The sequence below is a fragment of the Falco punctatus genome, assembly GCF_963210335.1.
Source record: "Falco punctatus genome assembly, chromosome: 4".
Classification (NCBI taxonomy): Eukaryota; Metazoa; Chordata; class Aves; order Falconiformes; family Falconidae; genus Falco; species Falco punctatus.
This window is the reverse complement of record NC_137583.1, coordinates 47,849,089-47,872,933: the sequence shown is the minus strand read 5'-3', so window position 1 is coordinate 47,872,933 and position 23,845 is coordinate 47,849,089. Positions and strand designations below refer to the sequence as shown.

General features: G+C 52.5%; 1 protein-coding gene across 3 annotated transcripts in view; it reads right to left on the bottom strand.

Annotated features, from left to right (window-relative positions):
* The window catches only part of CSNK1G2 (casein kinase 1 gamma 2), a 46,324-nt gene extending 22,490 nt beyond the window's left edge, over positions 1–23,834 (bottom strand). For 2 of the 3 annotated variants that reach the window (XM_080385934.1, XM_080385936.1), the window contains exon 1: positions 23,678–23,834. The gene's annotated coding sequence lies outside the window, so the exon portion shown is untranslated. Of the gene's footprint in view, positions 1–14,184; positions 14,308–23,677 lie in introns of all 3 variants that reach the window. The other variant, XM_080385935.1, reaches the window with a different exon arrangement.
* Positions 23,835–23,845: the final 11 nt, after the last annotated feature.

The following is a 23,845-nucleotide window of genomic DNA, read 5'->3' as shown; positions in this document are numbered from 1 at the left end:
GAGCCTTGTGGACAAAGGCTGTGCCAGCTACTCCAAAGGACAGGGACTGGCCATGAAGTCACCTTCTCCCACCATCTTTTCTCTGGATCGAAAGGAAAAACCTTCTGGAGTGTTCCAGTGCAGCAGAAACCTGTCACGCTGGGTCTGCAGTATCCTGTGCTCCACAGGGCTGGCTGAGGTCCTTCCTCTGGGCTGAAGCTCGTCACTTCTGCCCTTTCGACAGCAGAAAGCTTTGAGGAAAAGCCTGCCCATACAGCCACCACAAAAGGGAAATCCAGTGGATTTTCCAAGATGTAAAAATAATGCAACTACTTCTCACGTTCTGGAAATTTTGTGCTCAGGCCAGATCTGTCCAAGCCCAACGCTAGCATTTGTTGCAGGACAGCCAACGTGATCAGTACAAGACAACCTGTACGGAGTGACAGCAAGCACATACACATGCGTAAAGACCCAGCATGACCCACTGTTATTTAATTGATGTTTAAGAACAAACTACAAGCAAACTGGAACTAGGCCACCTTTACAGTGAGGGGGAAGCATTCACATACCTTTGGCAGCAATTTAACTTCACAGGCTCAAAACTCCTCTCTTCCACAAACAGCACAGAGCTCTAAAGCCAGGGAGTGCCTCACCCCCAGCCCCGCAGCAGTAAGAACCCACTCCCCAGCCCGCCTTTCTTCCCCTTCACCTCTGCACGCACACACACTGCCACAGCCGTCAGCCTGGTCTGAGACAGCTGTGTCGGACGCCGTGATAAACCTGGTCCTGCTGCTACTTTGCAGAGACAGCACCACGCTCCAGAGCATGCTGCCAAGCTCCCTGTGACTCAAGCCTTAACATTTATGAGAAAAATCCATGCTGGGTAGATTTTTAAGGAAAAAAGACAATTGGTGGGAGAGGTTTTTTTGCCTTTTTTTTAAATGAAGATTTCTTCCAAGACTTGGACTTGGGCAGTTTACAGCAGCCTTTTGCTTGGGCAACATGAAAGCCATAAGCTGCAAGTGTAAGCTCCTCGCCCTGTCTTGTGCTGCTGGGCTCCAGCAACACAATGGGCTCCAGAGGCATCTCCTGAGCTTCCTCCACCCCTGGACACGCACCTCTCCTCCAAGCCAGACACAGCAGCTCACCAGCAGCTCCTTCCCACAGCAGACATGCTGAAGAGACATCCTGACCCCTGTCCAGGGGAGTTTCCTGCATGAGCTGGAGAGGCAGTGGGGCTGTGCAGCACTGAGCTCGCTCCACCTTGCACCTTCACCAGCTACAGCTCCAGTCACGAGAGCAAACCGCCCAGGACAGCAGAATATTCCTTATGACAAAGGCAAACTGGCTCATTATGGCCCAGTTTCCTACCAATCCCTCAAAAATAAAAAAAAAAAAAAAAAGAGGAAATTTGAGTGCTTTGACTGAGGAACTCTAGGTACCTGGCAGAGAAGGGAGTTCTGGATGTGAGCATCTGACCTGCCACAGCACAGGAGAGTTGTGCCAACCTCATCAGGATGGAGGGCTGGCTGCGTCTCACAGACAGCCCCTGCGGAGGAGTTGGAGCAGCAGGGTAGAGGTGAAGGGGCCTTTGTCCTGGGAAATCCCTTAAAAATCAGGAAGTCCTGAAAGCAGCTGCTTTGCTACCAACGCACGATGTCTGCGCAGTTTCTGCGGATCACAGCCACAAGAACATCATCCCCTGACCCCAGCAGGGTCAGGTTAAGCAGAGATGGCATCCAGGCCTCCTTGCAAGCTCCAACGTTTTTCCCAGCTTACAGTGAGGTGGGAGCCAGCACAGCTCTGTTTACTCTGTTTCCTCCTTTGTGCGTTCATGTTGGTGTCAGCACAACAGGAAGCTCTTGTTAAATAGTTCGTTACTTAACTGCTGATGCAGAGCCACTGGGGAACCCAGGCATAATGTGCAGCGTGTTTCGAGAGGTGGGGGAGCCTCACAGTTCAAGTTCAGGGCTTTGAGAATTTGAGATTTGAGAGCTCGCAGCTCTGCCACCGCCTCCCTGATGATTTGGGCATGTACTGACTTCCCGGCCCTTCACATCCCGGCCATTACACTGGGATACAATTCCCCTGCATCTGCCTCGTCCATTTGGTGTCCCTGGGGAGATGCTTGGCTCTTTCCCAGCTTTGGAACAGTGCTGAGTGCTCAGCAACCTTCCACCCTGCCTCCTCCAAGGCTTCCCTCAGAGAAAGGACGAGAACCCTGTAACTACCCGAAGAAACTCCCCACCAAGCAGCAACACCAGCCCGTGAAATCCACCCACCATACCTGCACTGCTCCTGCCCACGCGCAAGGTCACCGGCCTGCTGGCGGCGAATATCCAACGGTCACAAATGGGCTTTTTGGATCCTCACATCACACCCACCAGCCTGCTGGGCCCAAGGAGCAGCCCTCGCCCGAAGCCCTACAGCCCATCTCCCCGACTGCTTCTCAGAAGCTGTCGCATCCCTCGTTGCACAAACACGGACACCGGTTCACGTCTATACAGTGCTATCAGACTGAGTCATCGATTACACAGCAGACACAGTCCTATCACCATGGTCACTACCAGAAGTGTTTGAAGCAGTTTCTCCTTCAACACAGGAACAGATACAGCTGGTGTCCCCCTCCAGTGAACAAACACCACAGAGTGGTTTCACTTTTGGCCCCACTATGTTTACCATTAGGAAATTTGCAAGGGCAGTTTGTCCAAAACGTGGGGTTCCTTCCTCCAGGTTGTTTCTTGAAAAGAAATTTTAAAAAAAGAATGAAGCCAAGGCTAATGTTTCTACCAGAACTTCTTCTAGTGTTTGAGGGGGGAAACAACCACCAAACCCACAAAAACTTAAACTGTAGTAGCAAAGCTTTTAATCCAACATGATCTGAGCATCCTTGTTCCAAACCTCCTCTCCCTTAGCGGCTTCCCAGATCTTCAAATGAGAACGTGGTATGTCCATGAGGAGAAAGGCCTCCACCCACACGCTGCAGCTCAGCTCAGCCCCTCACGCAGTGGGCACAGGGTGCTCCCAGCACCTTCAGCCTCATCAAACCCTTCTGCCTCTGCTGCACCCAATGGCCAGGCTCTCACCCCCCCTGCGCAGCGGAGAGGTCACACACAGTGAACACTAGTCTTAGCAACATAATTAAAAAAAAAATCTCACTAAGAGCAAATAATCAGACATACCATCACCTCCAGCTGTACAGTTAACACAAAACAAACAGAAAAATGACTGCTAGCAAATGAAGCAGGAACACGCTGAGCCTCAGTTAAAGCATTTACCACGCGTAGCTGTACTGCTCCCAGCACAGACCATCAGCCAGCCCAAACAGCTCTGCGTTTAACCCTCTATCTGTGGCTCTCAGTCATGTCCAAAAAATAATCCAAGCCACAAAAATACCAGGATTTAAAATAAGAATAATAATAATAAAACTAATAAAAATAAAGTATTTGAGTTTTCCCAGGAGTTGAGCTGTGCTGTGAAGAAGATGGATTTGTCTTTCTGGCTTCCTCTTCCAGCTATCATGTCTATTAAGCTTTTCTCTAAATTAGAAGTGTTCTCTTGTTACTGGCTATTCCTTTCCCCAGGAGACTTTTTTAGACTGTGCATGCCGGTCAGCTCTTAACCTGCAACAAATCAAGCTCCAAATCTCTTCAAACTTATTTTCTCCCAGCTTCCAAACACAAATATGGCTTTTAAATGGATTACTGTGAAATTTCAATATTAAACAAACAAACAAAAGGTTCGTGCCACATCATTCCCTCCATACTGATGAGAAGAGCAAAGTTTCAACACTGCAGCACAGAACTGCTTCTACTGAAAGGGAGTCCCACTTCATAGCTTGAAGGCCTCACCAATGCTCAGCTACACCAAGTTCTCACAACACAAAATCTGTAATGACTCACACGTGATGTCATTGAGATCTTTGGAGGATACCAGCTAACATGTGCAAAACCATCACCCTGCTTTCTAAAAGCAAAAATCTCTGCTGTTCCTCAAACTCCAGCACCATTAACAGTGCAGTTCGTGCTAGGCAGCCCAACCATCCCAATCCCTTGCTGCCCAAGATGCTGTATGTGCTCACAAACCTGGATCGTGCCGTGTCCCCCTGATGCAACGTCAGCAACAGCCCCAAAAGAGTGGGAGCAAAACTGCAATCTGTTCTCTAAACACAATGAAATGAAATTAGTAGTAAAAAAAAAAAAAGGAGGAAAGCACCAGTAGTAGTGTTTTCAGTTTCCAGCGGAGCCCAGAAGGCAACACTCTGAGCTGGTAGGAACTCACGTGAAGGTGTGAATTCCCCACGCTGTTGTGATTTTAAAACAACTGCCTCCCCTTTTTGGGAGAGGGGCACAGAAGAGCCAGACAAGCCTCATGCTGGAGAACACCCCTGGACCAGCAGCCGGACAGCTTCACCCTGAAGTCTCAACTGCTCACACCACAGCTCAGCACAGACGGGGAAAGCTCCCTGCCTGGCAGCGGGTGGGCAGGCAGGCAAGGATGCGTATGTATAGCATCAGCTCTACCAAGAGTCAGCTTTCTGGCAGCAGTTCAGCAGTAATTATGTTGCACCCAAAAATATCTAATGAGGAAACAGCCCCCTCTCTAACCAACAGCAGAGGGACCGTTTTGATGCATGTTTGCTCCCTGCTTGCATAAGCAGAAATGGAAATCAATGTGCTTTGGACAGTTCAAATTCAGAACAACCCAGATCCTCAATGTTTTTGAACACAAACAAGCTTGTGGAGTCAACAATTCTTCTAGGGCAACTCCTAAATCTCTCAGTAAAAGCAGCCACAAAGAAAACTTCATGAAGCATCTCTCCACTGCTGCAAGCTGCTATGCAATTTGCTCCCAGCTGAATGCAGAATTTCACTCTTTTTGTTGGATCCCTGTCCAAAGCAGTTACACCTGGACGGAAAGTATTAACTATGCTTTTACCAAGGAGCCGGAAATACCATGATGGAAATTTCAGCAGCAGCACAGGAACCAGGCAAAAAGCTAAAAATAATTCTATAGGAAAAATAGTAATAGTAAATACACACATGCTAAAATAAGACCAGATCTGAAAACTAGGCTGGAAGAAATCAAACACAGCACAAGTGAGACAAACACATCGAAGAAACAAGTGCTCAAGTGTCGATTCACTTTTTTGGACTCATCAGTTATGAACTTAAGCTTCCAACTACAGAATTCATAACATCAGAAAACACAACAAAGCTCTGTTAGAGAGACTTGAAGGGAAGCAGTTTTTTGTTGACTTTACAGACCCCTACTATACACCCTGACTTACCCCTTGCCTGACACACGATTGTGCCCAGCCCTAGGGGCAGCCACCTCCCTTCTCGAGCCACATCCATCTCAGGAGCCATTCCCATGGTCCCCATGCCCGGTCCACAGCACACATAAACAGCAGCAATGCCAAACCACTGTGGGGCGTTGGGAATGCAGAACCCCTGGCTGCAGAAGGGAGTCAGGCAGCAAAAGATACCCCTCTACCTTCCCATCCAGCCCTGCCATCACACCTCTGGGATGTTAGTGGCATCTTCTACCTGCTGTCTACTTCAGCATCCCTTCTTCAAGACCAGCAACAGCCATCCTCGTGGCTGCTGGGCCGGGAGAGGTTCTGGTACACAGCTGAAAGGTGGCAAGATCAGCAGATGACCCAACCACAGCTCCAGCCTGCTACCCCATCGCTCAAACTAGTGTCACTTTGGCGTTCCTGCTCACAGATGGAGCAATTTCTGTCTCAAACTGCAACCTGCTTTGCTATTACTGTAAGAGGACCACCACAGATTAGCAGATGGGTAACCAGAGCAGTAAACCTGGTTCTGAACAACAACAGAAAAGACACGGGCTCACCTTCTGCCCCTGTGTGCAGTAAAGGACTCAAGACTGTGATTCTGCAGAATCGGTCACATCTTAACAGTTCAGCACAAAAAAAGCCAATTAGGATGTTGAAGTGGTTTCAGTTTTACTAACAGTAGTACTGGAAGAAAGGAAGTTCATTACAGACAAAGCCGAGTCTCTGGCTGGGAGACCTTAAAAGGGCAGTACTGAAGAGTCTGATTCCTGGTTCTTCATCCCTTCCTGCAGCCCACATGCTCTAGCAGTTTCCATGGGACACATGCAGGCACCCCAGCCAAGACACTGATGATGCCTTTCAATCCCCTGCTCGGCACCGCAAGCGCTGGATTCAATAAGGTGTTTCATGCACAGTCACTTACTCGAACGAGTGGTCTTAGCCATCAAGCCCCTCGCATGCAGCAGGTTTTGCAGTTCTGCCAGTGGCTTTTCTATTTAAACCAGACAATACATCCACAACGCAGCAGGCTCCAGTTAGACACCGGATACTAATTAAATCCATGCCACTGCTGGAAGGCAGAGCTGCAAAGGAACCAGCTGCTTTCCAAAAGTCCACAGCAGTTGGCCAGCAAAAACCTGTTTACCAGCCCTGTGCCTTCCCCTTCTCCCCCCTCCACATATTTACTGAGGTTGACATGAGAGCACAACCCGCTTCTTTTCCAACCAGTCCTGTCCTGCCCAGTTCTTGCACTGATTTCATTGTCACAGGCACATTCATCTTGGGAGAGAGCCTGCAAAAGTTTCATTTCTGCAGTGAAGACCCAATATTGCTGTTTACTCCACTCATGCCCAAAGCACAAAGCCCGAGACTCAGCTGTACAGCCAACACTGACCCCCAATAAGCTTCAGAGCAGAACGATCCAGCCAGATCTGACTGACATACTGGGAAAAGTCCCTAACGTTCCACCTACTGCAAAACCTGAGGTTCGCTTTCATACCTGGTAACTCCTCACAAAACAGGCTCTGCCTGCAAGCAGGTATCCAAAGGATTGTCTGCATCCCAAATCACCGAGTCACGTTTGTGCCCTGGGAAACAGAGAAGCCCAAGGAATGCTACTGCTCAAACAGCTACCGAACACAGACTACAGAGCCAGAGCCCAAAGCACCTTCAGGGTGGACAGCCCTATTGCATATTTCAACCTCTGCCACCAGACACAGATCCTTTTTAACTATTTTTGCTTCAGCTGTGGGGACAAAATGTGTTGAAAACTCTGCTACCCTTTTACTGCCCTGGCACACAACACACCGAAAAAGGACAGATCCAGACGTGCTCCAAGCAACGGCCGGACCTGCAGCACCATGGGGATCCAGCTGAAAGATGACTGACTTGCGAAAGCTGGGCAGCACCTACAGATACAGAATGGGAGCAGCACAAGCACGTCTGTAACAGGCATCGCCGTGCCCTCTCCATCCTTCCCCCAGCACCACAGAAGTTTCCAGAGCAGGTTCCACTTCAGGTAACGACACCGGTTCAGTAGTGAGAGGCAGGTGGCAGCGGGGGGACCCAAGGCACCTGCTAAGCCTTTCTATGCAAGGGATGAGCCTGTATTTGTCACAAACACACAGATTCACTGCCACCGCAATTCAGATCGTCGGTCTGGTTGTGACGGTAACTGTGCTGGGCCTTGCAGGAAAGCACTGCTTTCAAATGTCAGGTTTCCGAGTAAGGCACGTTCCCGTTCCCCTTCCACCTTCTTCCCTCCCATTTCCAGAGCTCACAGTCTGCTTCGCAGTCACCAGGCAATGGCAAAAAAAAAAAAAAAAAAGAAAAAAGAAAAAAAAAAGAGGCTTCTAGACAAATAGATAATTTTCACCCAGCAGCTTGGAACAACCGCTTCCATTTCACATCTCACTTCTGAGGCTAGAACACCTCCTCCTGTGCTGCTGCAGCCTGAAATAAGGTTAAGACCATCTCTACCAGCACACTGCTTCCCCAGCCTGGTCCTGAACACTTCCATGCCCTCAAAAGCTAGCACTATTCATAAAAACAAGATAAAGCGCTGGTCGCTTTTCTCTTGATAAGCATCTTAGTGCACATCCGGCAGCATGCACAGGAATGGATGTTTCACAGACAGAACTCTCTTCGGTTTCACAGACAGAGCACAGAGAGGAAGGCTCTCTCCCCACCTCCACTGCAGCCTTTGCTTTGCAGCAACAGCCGCAGCAGAGAGCTGCCCTGCCTCCTGTCAGGCCACCAGGCAGAGGCTGCAGAACCTGCCCAGCAAAAGGCTCAGGGGCAGGCTGCTGCAAGAGGACTTTGACAGCAAACCCAGAGGAACAGCAGGTACAAAAGCAGGCAGCAGGAAAGGAAACATCAGAGGAGCATGCCAATGGCCCAGCAAAGCAGAGGGGGGGGGGGGGAAACACTGCAGCAGGTGCAATTCCATGACGTGCCCACCTGAGAGCCTGTCCTAAAAGCCCACCTGCTCATCACCTTCTGGAGCCAGCAGCCACAGCGACCCACAGAGAACAGCACACAGCCGGTGCTGTTAACATACCTCACCAGAGCAGGAGAGCAGCTGTTTTGGCAAACAACCATCTATTTCCCACCCCACTATGATGGGCTTATTTCCCAGCCTAGCATCAGGACTGCTTTGTATTACTTGCTGTTAATAAACTTCAGGGTTTTCCCTCTCTTCCCCCAAATCTGCAGTTGTGCATGAGAGCACACATATGTATTTACACATCACTGTGAAGTCAGACAGTTGAAACGGCAAACTCCTCAAGATCTGAATTCAAATCTGTGAAATCAGTTCTTCCCACCAAAGCAGAGAGATGGGAAGGCATCCTGCTCTCCAGCCCTGGGACAGCCCAACCATCACAAGGCCAGTCCATCAGTAAAGCCTCGTCACACAGATGCTGTGCACAGCATCATTGCTTCACTCCACTGAAAGCAGAGCAGGGTCCGCAGCCTCCGCTACAGCCCACTGAGAAAGACCTACAGCAAAAACTTCCCATTTATGCAACCACAGGCCCCCAAGGACAGAAGATGAGCCAGGACACAACAGCAGCAATCATCACCACCATGTGAAAACCCCACATGACTGAGGAGGGGCTGCTGTGCCACCTTCACCCCTTGTCAACAAGCTGCAAAGCAACCCCCAGCCCATGGCAGATAGCCCCAGCCCCACAGCTGGTGGGTGACACAGCAGCTCCCTGCTTACTGATGACACAGCTCCTTTATCAATTCAAACAGACAGGGAGGTCCAGAGCAGCCCTCAACCAGGCATGGAGGAAGGGGGCACCCCTGCAGCCCCAAGTCACCCAGGTTATGGGCTGCTCTCTACAAAGGTCTGGTGGTGAGAAAAGGGCTCCCTGGTGAAGTGCAGCCCCCCCACACTGCCAGCCTGCGGGTGAACCACTCTCCCACCGCCAGCCCCTGCCTCTCACCCACCCTCCTCTTCTGCCTAAGCCACTGCGCTGGTGTCATGAGCATCATTCGAGGGGGACGCTGCCCACTGGATGATCCATGCCTCATCACAGCAGGATGAGGCTCCAGAGAAAGCCCAGGCAGAGGTGTTTCAGTGTGATGAGTCAGAGATGGGGCAAGACCTCCCTCCACACGCCATGGGAGAGCTCCTCACAGCTCTGCTTACAGAGCACAAACCACAGCTGCGTCCCACGGGCCAGGCAGCAGCAGAAGGGGAGCAGAGGACATGGGAAGACGCAGCCATCCAAGCACTGTCTCAGAGGGAGTGCTGTCAAGTGGTCGGAGACATTTAAGAGCAGAGGAAGAACGCGACCCTGTTGAGGACATCCTCAGAGATCCTGCAGCCTTGAATCCCACGTGCTTACTTCCACCATTGCGAGGGATCAGCTGTAGCTCGGACAAGGGGCTCAACATCTGGTCTCCAAAGGATAAAGGACATTTCCCAGCCCCTTTCCTATAACAAAAGCAAATTCCTGGATGTGTGTGTCTCCCTTCCCATCCTTTCCTCCCTCAAGCCCAAGCTTGGTGACATTCTCAAAAGCTTTCATCCACCTGGAGGAGATTTCTTGCCCACAGATGAACTTGAATGCACACCAGCACGGGCAAGCCAGGCGCTCTCCTCCCCAGGGAGTGGGACACCAGAGTGACACGCTCAGCACTTTTTCCTCCCCACTGCCTTTGGATGGGCTCCTAAATAACCTCAGGAGCAGGAGACTGGGAACAGACTGCTGCCCTCAGATCCTCACGCCATAGGTCTCCCCACAACACTTAATGGCTTGAAACTGGCTGGAGCTGGCTCAGCAACACTGAACAACCCAGCGTATCCCCACTCACTCCCAACTTCCAGGGAGCAGGAGATCAAAGTTAGAAGAGCACTAGCTTTAAGCGCTTCCATCTTCCCTTCCTGCAGCTCCTAAGCAGCCACAGAATGAGCAAAAGCCCTCCCTCTACTCGCCATTTGCATGGCCTCCTCATATGCAAGGCACAGGGAGCAGCGGGTTCCCAGCACATCAGAGGCTGTGCCCCTGGAGTCAGCAGGGAAAAGGCTCCTCCAGAGCAGGACAGACAAGGAGCCCAAGGACTATCACCAGCACACTGCACCAGCCTGACAATTTACGTGCCAGGACACAAACTCACTCCAAGAGCAGGTGATGCTCGCTCTTCTCCTGGAAGCCACCATCTCTGGAAGGCAGAACATCCCTGCTGCCAAAACTGGAGTCACACTGCAAGTCCACAGCAGACTGTTCTTTTCTCTAAACTGCAGCTTTCCAAGCGGCTACACATGAGAAAACCCCCTTTCATTATCCCCTCTGTCCCACCAGAGTTATAGAAGGGACCTTAAAGAGCACCTCGTTCCATGGGCAGGGGCACCTCCCACTAGACCAGGTTGCTCTGAGCCCCGTCCAACCTGCCCTTGAACACTGCCAGGGATGGGGCACCCACAGCTGCTCTGGGCAGCCTCTGCCAGCGCCTCGCCCCCCTCACAGTGACAAATATCTCCCTAATATCTAATCTAAACCTATCTTCTTCCAGCTTACAGCCATTCCCCCTTGTCCTGTCACTACGTACCCTTGCAAAAAGCCCCTCCCCAGCTTTCTTGTCAGCCCCTTTAGGTACTGGAAACTGCTCTAAGGTCTCCCCGGAGCCTTCTCTTCTCCAGGCTGAACAACCCCAACTCTCTCAGCCTGTCTCCATGGGAGAGGTGCTCCAGCCCTCTGACCATCTTCGTGACCTCCTCTGGACTCGTTCCAACAGGTCCACGTCCTTCTTATGTCGGGGTCCTCACTGCTGAACACAGTACTGCAGGTGGGGTCTCACGAGAGCGGAGTAGAAGGGGAAAATCACCTCTTTTGACAGAGCCCAGGATATGGTTGACTTTCTGGGCTGCAAGCACACGTTCCTGGGCCATGTTGGGCTTTTTGTCCACCAGCATCCCAAGTCCTTCTCCTCAGGGCTGCTCTCAGTCCTGGAATCCAGGCTACCAGGGAGTGCTAGATGATACCAGGCGTGGACACTGCTGTTTCAACACTTGTACTTGACACCCTGACCACATCTGTCACACCAGGGTGGACACCCCAGAAAAGATCCCATCCACTTCCCTGCGTTGGCATCCACGCCATACAGCTCCAGGGACTAGGCACACACCTCCTTCCCTCCCAGCAAGCTGGGCAAGAATGCAAGCAGCAGCATTAGCCATCTTATCTTTGTGGTGTCTCTAGCCACAAGCTCCAGGAGCTTTCCAGACAGCTGATGCAAACGATAAATGCCCCCTGGCTCTTACACTACTCCTTGCAGCAGCTGGTTCGAAGCACTTCACCAAGACAGTGTCGTTACAGAAGAGGGAACTGAGGCACAGAACTGCCTAATATCGCACAGAAAACAGCGGCAGAAGAGGGAGACTAGCTGTCCCCAGAGGCTGCTGTGCCCTCTAAGGGCGCCTGCACAGAAGGTGGCCCTGACCACGGGTACCTTCTCCAGGCCAGGGCAGTAACCCAGCCTCGTGCAGCGCCACCCACTCGGTGCTAGGAGCAGGTCAGAGGCCTGGCTGCAGCGATTGCCAGGTTGGTTTCAGATTTGTCTCCTGGTTCACATTTCCAAGAGTCTGGTAGAGCAGAAGCCTGAGGCCAGCAGCTCCCTCCTCCTCACCAGCACCACCCTGGGCAGCCACTACCTCTTAAAGAGTCCTTGACCTTCTGGCAGGGGATACAGAGGGACACTGGCGGGCATTTATCTCCTGCTTCCACCCTGGCTCTGCTACTCCAGGGCTCTCACCAGGTAGCGGTGGGGAAAAGGAGGGACTCCCAGCCCTGACAACCGAGGAGGGAGGGTGAGCTGTGCTGTACCACCCCAAAATCTCTGTGCAGAGCCAGGGAGGCGCTGGGAGCACTCGCAGGGGATCTGAAAGCTCAGTAGCGCAGCCTAAGCCAGGAAAAGATGCTGGCAGCCAGGCAGCTCAGGGCAGCTCCGCTCAGCTCCGCTGCCCCCACGAGGGACGGGGTTGGGATCTCTCTGCTGCAAAGCAACCAGCTCCTGCCAGGAGAGCCCAAATCCCATGTGAGCAGCTTTGAAAAAACAGACAGTTTTTCCCACTCACCTTCATCTACACTTGCCATGGGCAACTGCTGTAATACAGATTTGTCCAGCACCTCAATTTACAGGGCTTCTTCCCAACCCTGCTTGGGGACCAGGGCAGGGGAGGAAGCAGCAGAGATGAAAGCCACAGCACTGGAGGAATGAAAACCACAGCCTGTTTCATCTCGCACCTCCAGGATTTGGGATAGTTACTCATCCTGCAGGGAATGGGGGCAAGTTGAGCACTCTGGGGTCTTCAGCTAGAAGTGGTTTCCAGAAGGGAGCTACTAATGAGCCACTCACATGCCAGCTACAGTTTAAAGTGGGGAAAGAGACTCACAAGGACTCCAACCGAGCAGATTCCAAGTGTACATCCAGCCCAGCTGCCAAAGGCTTGTGCACTGCAACGACGAGATGCGTGTGACAGCAGGGTTCCCTCGCTCCTCAGCCCATCTGGGGACTGTCACTCTGCAGAGATCTGCTTGGCCTCCTGTCATACGTATCACTACCAAACCCTTTTCTGTCAGCAGGAACCGGGTTGGCATAAGCACTTTTAATAGTAGGATATATTTTTTTCTCCCCTTAACCCATATCCTCTTGACAGAACCAGGTTAGGAAGCAGCTGGACTGGCAGATCTGGGGTAGCCTTTTGCAAGACAAGGTAGGGGAAAAAGGGGTGCCTGGATCCAATTATCTCTTCAATCACTGAACTACAGCTAATTGCAACTTCCCCAACTACCCAAGGGTCACACGGAATGGGGGAACAATGACAGCTCTGCGCTGTCCCAGCCCAGTCACTGTGCTCCAGAGCAGGCCTTTCACCCTGGAGAGCCCCGGAGCGGGGTGGGTGGAGGGAGTGTCCTTCCCACTGGTGACAAGGTCTGTTTCCATTTCTGGATTGCAGAGCTGCAGCTCTGCCAAGCCTATCTGTCCCACATTCAAGCAAACACCATTTCCCCCTCTGCCTTCTTCCCCAGGCTGCTCAAAGCCCTACACATTTCCTCTCAAATGACTGCTAAACCTTAAGAACTGGGAGAGAAGAGGAGGAGAGTAGGGTAAGCCTCGGGGGGGGGGGGGGGGGGGGGGGGGGTGGTGTCGTAGGGAAACCTCCCCCCAAGAGCTGTCAAACTGCTTACGCTGAGATGCCAGCAAAATCACTTCTCTACTGCAAAGTCACACAGGAGCTGGCCTGCTACCACCCTGGCTTATGTATGCTGCTCCCAGCTCTCCACCCCAATGGGGACAGTCGCCCAACAGGGACAACACCACAAGCAGGACACACAGCCCAGACCGTGGGAAGGAAAGAGTAGCACCATGCCATTAATCTTTCTTGCAGAATAACTGGGGCAGAGGGATGCTCTGTGGCACGACAATATCCATCAGCTTACACGCAAGTGTCAGCAGCATCTTCAGAGAAGCAACGAGCAATCCATGAGGCATTTATCTTCCCACCCCCTCTATTACAAGACCAAGCAGCTCAATCCATTACACATTTCTCCTTGCAATCTCTCAAAGGTACAGAAGCGATCTGCTTATTTTACAGATGGAGAAGCAAAGCATCCAGGATCTCTGAGAGGAACAGGGGGGTAGAGAAGGGCAATTCCCAACTAACTGGGACAAATTCCTAAGATCTAGACAAACACCCCAGTCTGCTGGCTTGCACGAAGGGGTAAGCTGCAGAACAGAGGGGCCAGAGACCTATATCCCACTCCTAGGCACGCCACGAACTGTTCAGAATCTTATCACTCCTCCATCCCTCACGTGTAGAGGATCAGACTCACAACCGATAAAGCACTGTGACAGCTTTGTGGATTAAGGACTCAGTCTGATTTGTCACCAACCTCCACGTTCCAAAGGTTGTTTCTCATCTTCCCTTGTTCCCCATCTGTGTGTATTCTGCACAGGATCAGAAGGCCAGGACCAAAACAGGAACACCACAGGAGTGGCTACAGAGGTGCTGTGGACTGGGAAAGGAAACTTTTCAGGGGATTCATCCAAAAGACTCCTCTCTCTGTCTGTTAGATCTAGCGTGACCCTGCTGGTTGCTTCCTTTACCTCACCTGCTCAAAACCTGCTTCTCTGGGCCCTACACAAAGGGCTTAATTTATGAAGTGAGAGGGATCACCCACATGAAGGAACACGCAGGATACACCCCCCAGGATGACCCATTTCATCTTGCTGCTGTTAATACCTGGAACATTATTTGCATGAACAAACTGTCCCTTCTGCCTCATTTCTGGGCTCTCACTTCTCTGTTTTGTCCCAGAAACCCCAGCCAACACACGTTCACCCTTCTCTAGTACACACTTCCATCCAAAACCAAAACTTTTTTTTTTTTTAGTTAATTACTCCTGTTTCTACTTCCCATCACTTCCTCCAGTCCCTGCAGACAGGACACAGATCCCCTGGCTCCCTCATTCATTATACAGCCAATCTGTGGGCCTAAACCCATCAACACTCATTATGGAAACGGGCCAAGACTTCCCACAGCTGCACAGTGCTGCTGGGTGCCCACCCACAGCCAGCCCCATGGGTGCGTGCTCAGAGGGGCTGACAGCCACGCTCGGGAACATGAGCCCCTTCCTCAGCCTTTCAAACTGGGAACACAACCACAGAGGGGATCTGGGCTGCAGTGTGGATGCTGCCAGGGCCCTTGGGTTGAACAGACACAGCTCAGTTATCACCACTGAGTTATCACCACCATCACAGGTGCCACCAGGTACCTGCAGAATATGCAAATGAGGGGGGAAGTCAGTTTGCCACCTCCCTATACAGTCCCTGATCCCTTGCGAACTCCAGCACCATGCCACCTCCAAGCTAGATGAGGCTCAGACAAAAACCTCTGCTTCCCCAGCGCCAAACCTGTCACTGAAGGCCAAAGCCATACTCCGGCTGGACTTGGCTCTCCTTAACGTGGCTTCAGGTTGGGACCGAGGGCTGCCTGCAAGGCCTTTGCTACACCAGGAGGAAGTTCTCAGCCTCTCAGAGCTGGGCTGAACTCTGCATACAGGAGCCCAGGCAAAGCCTTCCCCTTGGACTGGCTTGCGAACAGCCCCACGCCTTTGATTTTCCTTCAAGAGAAAACACGTTCTTTCTGTATCTAAGCGTAACACAGTCAAGCATGGCCAAAAGCATCCAATCAAGGGCACAGAGCACAAGAAGTCAGGGCAGAGGGTTACCATGCAGCTCAGGGAGCCCAGACGTTACATCTGGGCCCAGAATTTCTGATCTGCCCTGTCTGCAGAGAGGGGGCTGCCTGACCTGCCTAAGGCCACCTAAGGAGCTGGGAACAGAAGGAGAAGGCACCTCTCCTTCACCATGTCCTCACGCACCACAAACAGCCCACACTGCTTGCAGAGATGCCTGCATAACCTGACCTGAATGCTGACGTACACCACCTGTATCCCAGCACACAGCCGCGCTCTGCTCAGAGACGTGGGACAAGCCCCACGCTGACCAGCAGGAGCACACATCCTTATGGGCTTACTGGAGGCTGCGCAGTGGTGTTTGTGGCAGGCTGCAAGGAGGATCACACAGAAAGGTGAGAGAGGACAGAGGAAGCCATAAGCACCTCACAGAGCAGGTCCAGGGAATGGAAAATCCTGCCATTAGCAGGATCCACTGCAGAGGATTTCACAGCTAACGAACTCTTGCCACCAAAGACCACAGAAAAAGCAAAAGCAGCAGAGCATTTCTTCTCCGATAATCTGCTTTTATCGGGAGTTGATGCACTTTTCAGCCCAGCTGCACTCACCAGCCTCAAACCTGTGCCTTTAAATCCCCCTTGGCAGCAGGAGCGCAGGACTGGGGCTGTGCGAGCAGACACACCCTGTGCTGCCGCCTGCTCCAGCGCCCGAGCACACAAACATTTCCTTCCAGCCGCTCCTGCGCTGCGGCTCTGCCAGAGCAGCCTCGGTACCTGCCAGAGCCGCGCCGGAGGGGGAACTCGGGCTGTTTCACATAGACCTGTATTTACAGAGATTTAAACTCATTTCCTGAAATCCCCCCTGCTTCCCCCCCAGCAGTGGACATTCTTCCCTCAAACTTCTTAAGGCAAACTGCTAGAGTAGAACAGGCATTCCTCATCACAGGCACAAGTTAAATATTGGCCCTAAAACAACAGCAAGTGCCTTGAAATGATTCTGGCTGGAGAAGCACCGCTCTGGACTTTGATTTCTGGCTCTGAACAAAAATAGGAGCAAAGCACCGAGTGTTACACTCTTCTCCCAGGAGAAGTCAGATTTCAGGCTCCGTAAGTCCTCTGCCAGGACCACAACCAGCAGCAGGAACCGTCCCCTGCTCGTGTGTTATCACACCTCAGGTGTCTGCTGTCACCGAGCCAAGCCCGCTGCAGTGCATCCTCTGCACTGTGCACAGGATTATTTCGAGTCTCATTTCCAGGTCTGTGCTTACATATAATCAGAGAGACATTAGAGAAGACCTGCTGGGAACCACGGGTGCCATCCAGACTGCAGCAAGGGCATTTGTACCATTTGTACACATTGTCCCCCCTGCTCTGACTGCACTGCCACTATTCTCAAAAATGCCCACCTTTCCATCCAGCCATGCCCGGCAAACTGATCTCTCCAGTGCAAAAGATGCTCCAGGCTGCTCCTGCTATGCAGGCAGCCCAGCTCCCTGACAGACATGCTAGGTCTTGCAAGAAAATATCTCAGCAAGGTAGAAGCCCAAGGAAGTCAGAGAGGTGTCAGCACAATAAGACAGAGGGAAAGGTGAGGAAAAAAAAAAAATGTAAAAATGCAGTGAGGTCAGTACACCTGAAGCACAGCAGCACCTGGGCTCTGGGATGCTGTGGGCATTTTCCACACAGCACAGGGGAGCAGAGCTTCCATCGTGACTCTGCAGCCAGGCGTGAGCGGCCAGAGCCCCTGCAGAGCTGGCCTCGCCTCACCCCAGAGCAGCACTGCGATGCCCATCTCTGCCAGCCAAGCCCATCAGCAGACAGGGCTGCTGTATCACCATGCTGCTCACACACCTCCTGCCAAAGGCAGGCCTGCGTCTGCGCTGCACAGCTGAGGCAAAGGAGCCCCTGCCAAAAACCACCTGAAACCAGAGCTCGCTCCAACGCAAGGGGTCTGCCCACCTTTTCTCCGTGGCAAAATGCCACATTTACCCAGGGAGCTGCAGCTAGAGAAAGACTACTGGCAACAAGCACGGGTGTCCCCCAACAGCATACTGCACAGTAACTTGCATTCCATGTTTCTTCTCTATCCAGCTCAGCTCAGTATGGTGTGTGTTAAAGGAGCTTCCCCTTTCACTCTCCTGAACAGGGTGCCTGCAGACCTGGGAAGCCAAGGAACGCCTTGCTCGGCCCCGCCTGCTCCAAGCAGCGGGCCTGGGAGGCAGAAGAGGGGCCTGAGCAGTGGAGAGCTGCTCCCTGGCAACATCCCCTGCTATCATGCGAGACAGAGCTGTGACAGTCTGCTGTGCTGGAATTCCTCTCTCTGCTCCCTTCCCTTCAGGCTGGAGAGTTCGCTGGGGACTCTGGCAATCTCTTCTCGGCCCCTCTGAGCGGGCAGGCAGCCGTAAAGAAAACAGCATGGGTTTAAAATCAGCTGCAAGTTACCCTGGAGGCAATGTTAAAGCTCCATCCCTCCGAGCACTTCCCATTCCTTCCCCAGTTGCCCAAGCCCACTGAGCAACGAGCTCCAGCAAGTTTCTGCAGGAATTCTCAAGGCTCAAGGTGGAGACTAGTCTGTACCTGTCAGCACCAGCACCTCCGGTGCCTCAGCTGCTCCTCAGCTACCAGCTGCTAGCAGTCCTCTCAATGTACAGACCGTACCTCTGCCTCCAGCGCTTGCTCCAAGTCGCAGCCTTAATATTCTCTGTACTTGGGAACATAAAAGCTAGACTTCAACCCAAACCTGCACTGCCTTTGGGATGAGGAGTTGGCAGAGCTGGGGGCGGGGGGATTCCACAAGAGCCTAAGCCTGCCCCTCGCCCACATGTATGGCACAGAAAGTGCTGGAAAGCACCACCATCTCCCTGCATCGAACTGGGGAAACCAGGCAGAGTATAAACTTCATCACTGCCAACAGGCCATGCTAAAAAAAAAAAAAAAAAAAAAAAAAAAAAAAAAAAAAAGGAAAAAGGTTTCTTGCTTTGTTGTTTATACCTCAGTGCTATCTCAAAAGCAAAAAGCAGCCAAGATTTTACACCTGAAAACATCAGGCGTTGACCAGAATCTGTAAGAATGGAGGTTCCAAGTACTACAAAACCATTACACCTCCGTTCTGGTTTTAAATTGGATTATTGCTGACCTTTCAGAGCCCGCTGTTCAGCACCCCCGCACCCAGGCGACAGCCACTCTCAGCAAGGCTTTCCAGCCTCCAGATTGGGAAGGGGAACGAATCCCCAGAGATGCAGCCGTGCTCCCAGGGCACCCACGAACCCCTCCCAGCACCACCCCTCCTGCACAGGTCTGCTCAGCTGCAGCTAGTGGGGCTACAAAGCTCTTCCAAAGGAAAGCTTCACAAAACCCAAGTCCAAGACCAATCTTAACCCCCGTTTATTAACTTAAGAACATCCCGCTCAGGCTGACAAAGCCTGTGCATCACCTGCCAACTGTCTAATTTACCATTTGGAAAGCAAACGCCAGGCCTCCCTCATTAAAAAACATTACATAACATTAAATAACAAAGGGCTACAGGACATTCTTGAGTTGGTGGACATGTAAAATGAATGATTAAAAAAATTAACGCTTTTCTTCCAGACTCTCTCAGTGTCTCAAACACCCTGCAAGCCCAATGAGCTCCTTATATCCAAAATCCAGCTGCAACAGTGTCTTCGCTTATCCCAACTACTGCTCTTGCATTCAACTTACTGCCATCTCTGCCCCACAGATGCTACACAACATGCAGCACTTCCCTACTCTTTTTCAAAGCACAGTCCCCACCAAACAGCAGCGGGGCTGCATTCTGCTGCCTACCATCTGACACCGGAGAGGAAGCCAAGATCTCAGCCTGCGGTGCAGGAACCCTTCCCAGGCCTGAGGCTCAGCTCCTCCAGAGCTCGCAGGACAGGACTCCAGGCTTCCCTCACGTCACCACCTCAGTACAAGTCTTTTTAGCCGACAAGATCCTGAGAGCATTTGGTTTTACTGTCACAGGTAAGCAAGCCTCAAGACACTGAGACCTTTGTTTCCTACAGGTGAGAATGTTTATGCTGCAACATTTTAAGTGACGTGGGTCCAACTGCAGTGGAGAAGGCACATGTCAGCAGGGTACTGCTTGGAAAATGTAACTATCACCAACCTTCCAGCAGTATACAGACTTCATGGGCACTGGGAAATCTTCCTGGATTCGCCTCACACAGAGAACTTCTGTTTGTCATCTTTTTGGAACCAAAGAAGCCAATTCAGTCTTTAAAGAACTAACTTAATTCCTCTGCTCCAGGAGCAAACTCTTTACTGTGGGCCATGAAAGAAATCATGGACATCTTGCTCCCTGTAGCATTTTAAAATGCTCTGCAAAGTCTTGCCTACAAGTTTCAGCTTACCTGAAGAGCCATATCCTAAATTGCACAGCATGGGATCATCTCAGTGCTTATCAAGTGCACCAGTCTGCTGCAATGTTACCACCACAGAAAGTGGAAGACAGACTGATTTTTTGTGGTTTTTACACATACTGCACTTGCACCCAGAGCGCACTGTACCACCCCTCCCTCCCTGTCACAGCAGGGCTGGTGGAACCTGTGAGCAGTGGGGATCACAGCTCTGAGCATCTCAGGTCAAGATAAGCCTTGAAAGGGCAGACCCATGTCTTACCCTGGCTGCCAGAGAGCCATCGGCAGCTGGTAGTGTAGTAAAGACAAGGCAGGAGGTATCCTGGAACATCTCAGCTCGATATATGCTCCACAGTAAGCTTTTTTTAAAAGCCATAACATGCAAGGAAGGGGCTGGCCAACAGGAAGGGCTGCAAGGCTGCAGCCTCTGCAGGGATTTAATAGAATTTCCCAGGAGATGGAGGGCAGCTAGCGTGAATCTGGGAGCCAGACAGGGTGCCCCAATACTCTGTGTTCATGTGTTCAGCTGCCCCAGCAGAAAGTCACCTTTACACTTTCCCCACAACCAAGTACTCCTTCTCCACAGTGATGGACCTGCTGGAGACACAAACTTCCAGTAGGAAGTATAAACATCCATTCAAATAAAACCCCCAAACTATAAGCACACAGCTTTTCTAACAAGAAGGTAACTCTTTCTCCAGTAGAAGCCCAGAGTTCCTGAGAGAGCTGCTCCCCCTCCTTCCCCTCCCAGCTCACATGGTACAGCAGGACCGAAGCAGTCTCCAAGCCACGCCACGGCTGGGCCCAAGGAAGGAGGCACAGTTTCACAGCTTCTCACTGCGTCCAGGACAAGGCAAGTCTGCCTAGTCAAAGCCCAATTACAGGGCTGTGGGCAGAGCTGCTCCCACAAGCTCTGAGCAAAAAGCCACTGTAAGCACACAAAGAAAGCTCCTGTGTTGGCACCCAAGTCTCTCCCCTCTCAGCAGCACTACAAAGGAAAAGGGTTTGACTCCTGATACAGCTGGAAGTCACCAGAGTATCAAAAGGCAAACCAGGGCGCTGCACACTGGTACCAAACCCCACGTTAACCAGCCCTGCTGAGCTAAGAAAGAGCATCTCTTCGACAGCCCTGAGGTCCACACCTCTCTTGCACATCCCCAGGAAGGAGCCAAAGCACAATAGGGACTGCTGCTCACCCAAGGCTTCCTCACCACCTCAGACATGCCTTTAGTGCCTGGTGCTGCAGTTCCTCTATCTGAAAAGCAGAGAGAAACAACTTCCCACCCAGACTGGCTCATGCAAGAACTGGTCCGGTCCTTCTAGCAGGGTGTAATGCCCCCAGACCAGAGGCTAGGCGCATACCTGGCCGGAGCAGCCAAAGCAAAGGATTGCTGTTCCAGCACAGCTCATCAGAGCTCCTCCTAGCTAGAAAAACTGTGGGGGGTGGGAGTATATGTGTGTGTGTGTGAGGAAGGTGGGGGGAAAAAAGCCACAGAGCACAATCAGGCCCGAGTCCAGTAAAGATGTTTATTGGCAGTTGCTCTCAGACATGTCTCTTCCAGCCCAGTGGGGCTGGAGGGGGTGGGGGAAAAAATACTGATTGTCCACGAGCACAGCCCTCATGTCATTCTCATTGATCCGCTGAGTCACTCCCGTATTAACAGTTTTGACAACAGTCGGGCAGCACAGGAGCTCAGAAATGGAATACAAAACAAGAGGCGATGCAAAGCCTCTCCCCATACTGACACCAGCGGAGAGAAGCACTCGGAGGGCAGAATCCAGAAACCTGCTGAACTGCAAGTGCCAACTTCCTCCTCTCCACTCACTCTTCTGAAGAGTGCTGCAACAAGAAAACCAAACACAAACCACGCTGCAAGGGCAGGAACACAGAGCTCCATTCAGTGCAACCAGAGAAACTGCCGGACAGAAAAAGTCTCCCCTGCAAACCACCACCAACTGTACCCCAGTCGTTTTGATGCAAGTGCAAACCAGAACAGCAGCTGTTTTCGCAAAGAAGCTACAGAACTGATTTATAAGGCCTTACAGATTTGTAAGCTAACGAGGAGGAGATCAAATCCCGAGGCAGACTGACACGGGAGGGCAGTCATCTCTACAAGCTGATGAGACAATCCCCCCCCAGGGGGAACTGGGGGCTCCCCAAACATGCACACTACCACAGACCCGAAAGAAGCTGCCACCAGCCAGGCAGCAAGTTGGGGTTAGACCATCCTTGTCTGCACCACAAGACTACAACCCACTCAGAGGCCCAAAAGGTGCTATGCAGCGATAAAATCATCACCAAACAACGTTCCTGTCTGTAACACACCAAATTAAAACAAAACCAACAAATCTTTAGCAAGTTTCTCACAGCAGTCAAGCCTACCCTGCCACAGAGAAGGCCTCTCCACAGGATCCCCATGGAGGCCTCCTGCCCTAATTTACAGCAATTCTTTTTCAGACGCACTGGCAAACACCAAACGTTTTCTCCAATCTGTTATATAAGGCCCAATTTTTAAACCTCTGTGCTGGCAGTGGGGAGATGGGGGCATGCTGCGTGTGGCAGGCTGACCGGACAGTCCAGCTGGCAGATGAACTTACACACTCCTCATAATTTATTTCCAGATATTCAGCCACTTGTACAAAAGGAAAACAAATGGCTTAGTTAAGGAGGCAACTTCCAAACACACAGGTGCAAACCCTTTGCATGCTTGCAATCATTTTACACACTGTTTCACGAGGGTTCTAGTTACCTCTAGCTGCTTTAAAGTGGAAAAATTTCACAGCAACTTGAAAGAGGTTTAACAAACTTTGGTTTTTAACTTCCGAAATACACCTAACATGGCAGGTCACGGTAAGCCACTCCTCAAAAGAAAAGACACCTCCCCAAACATCCTCACAACACCACATTATCTGGCCCCCTAGGTCCAAGGGCCTCACTCAGTTGCCTTCTGCCAGCCACCAAAGAGGAGCCACAGGCCCCTGGTGGCCCAGCTCCACAGGAGAGCCGCCTCTCTGCAAACCTCTCTTCTTGGCTGCCTTAGGAACAGCTAAAGTCAGCTCCTGTCTGGTGGGGGCAGAAGGGGGAGGGTATTTTCCCCGTTTCTCACATTCATCCTCACCCGCTTTGCTAAAGAAAAGAAAGCTATTTTAAATACCAGATTCAGCACAGTCCCTTTCCCCAAATAAACACTTCCCAACCCCTCTGGAGAGAGGAAAGCCACATACAAAGGAGCCAACATCCTGCAAGGCTCTGGCTCCCCCGAGCAGGCCAGGGCAGGGTGCAGGCCAGGGGGACAAACCCGGGCTGGGCCGGCCCCATCCCCACCACCGAGCCGGCCTCGAAGGGGCCTGAGGGGGGGTGTCGCGATCCCGAGTGGACCCAGGCCTCCTCCCCAGAGCCACAAAGCAGGAATCGCCGGGAGGGAACGGAGCGAGGCGGACCTGGGCCCTCAGCCCCCCGGCCCAGCCCGGCCCTGCGGCCCCTCCAGCCCCCCGCGCCCGGACTGACACCCCCGCACACACACTGGGGGGCCCCGCCTGACCCCCGCCCTCAGCCCCACCACCCCCGGCCTCCCCCCGGCACCCACCTCGCCCCGTGGCCCCCACAGCCCCTCCTGCCCCCCGGGCCCGGCCCGGCGCCCCCCGCCTTCCCAGCGCCCCGGGCCCGGCCCCCGCCGCCCGCGGCACCGCCCAGCCCGGCCCCCCCCCCCCCCCCCCCCCGCTCTCTCCGGCACTGCCCGGTCCCGGCCAGGGCGAACGGCAGCAACAGGGCCCCCCGGCCCAGCCCCGGCGCCCCATGGCGGCGTTTACCTCGGCAGGCCCTCAGCGGCGGGCCGCGCTGCCGCTGCCCCGCGGCCGCCTCCCCATGGCGGCGCCCCCAGCCCGGCTCTCCTCACGCCGCCTCTCGCCTCCCCTCACCACTCCGCGGGCAGCGGCCAGCCAGCGACAACGCTACGCCGGCGGCGTAGGCTCCGCACG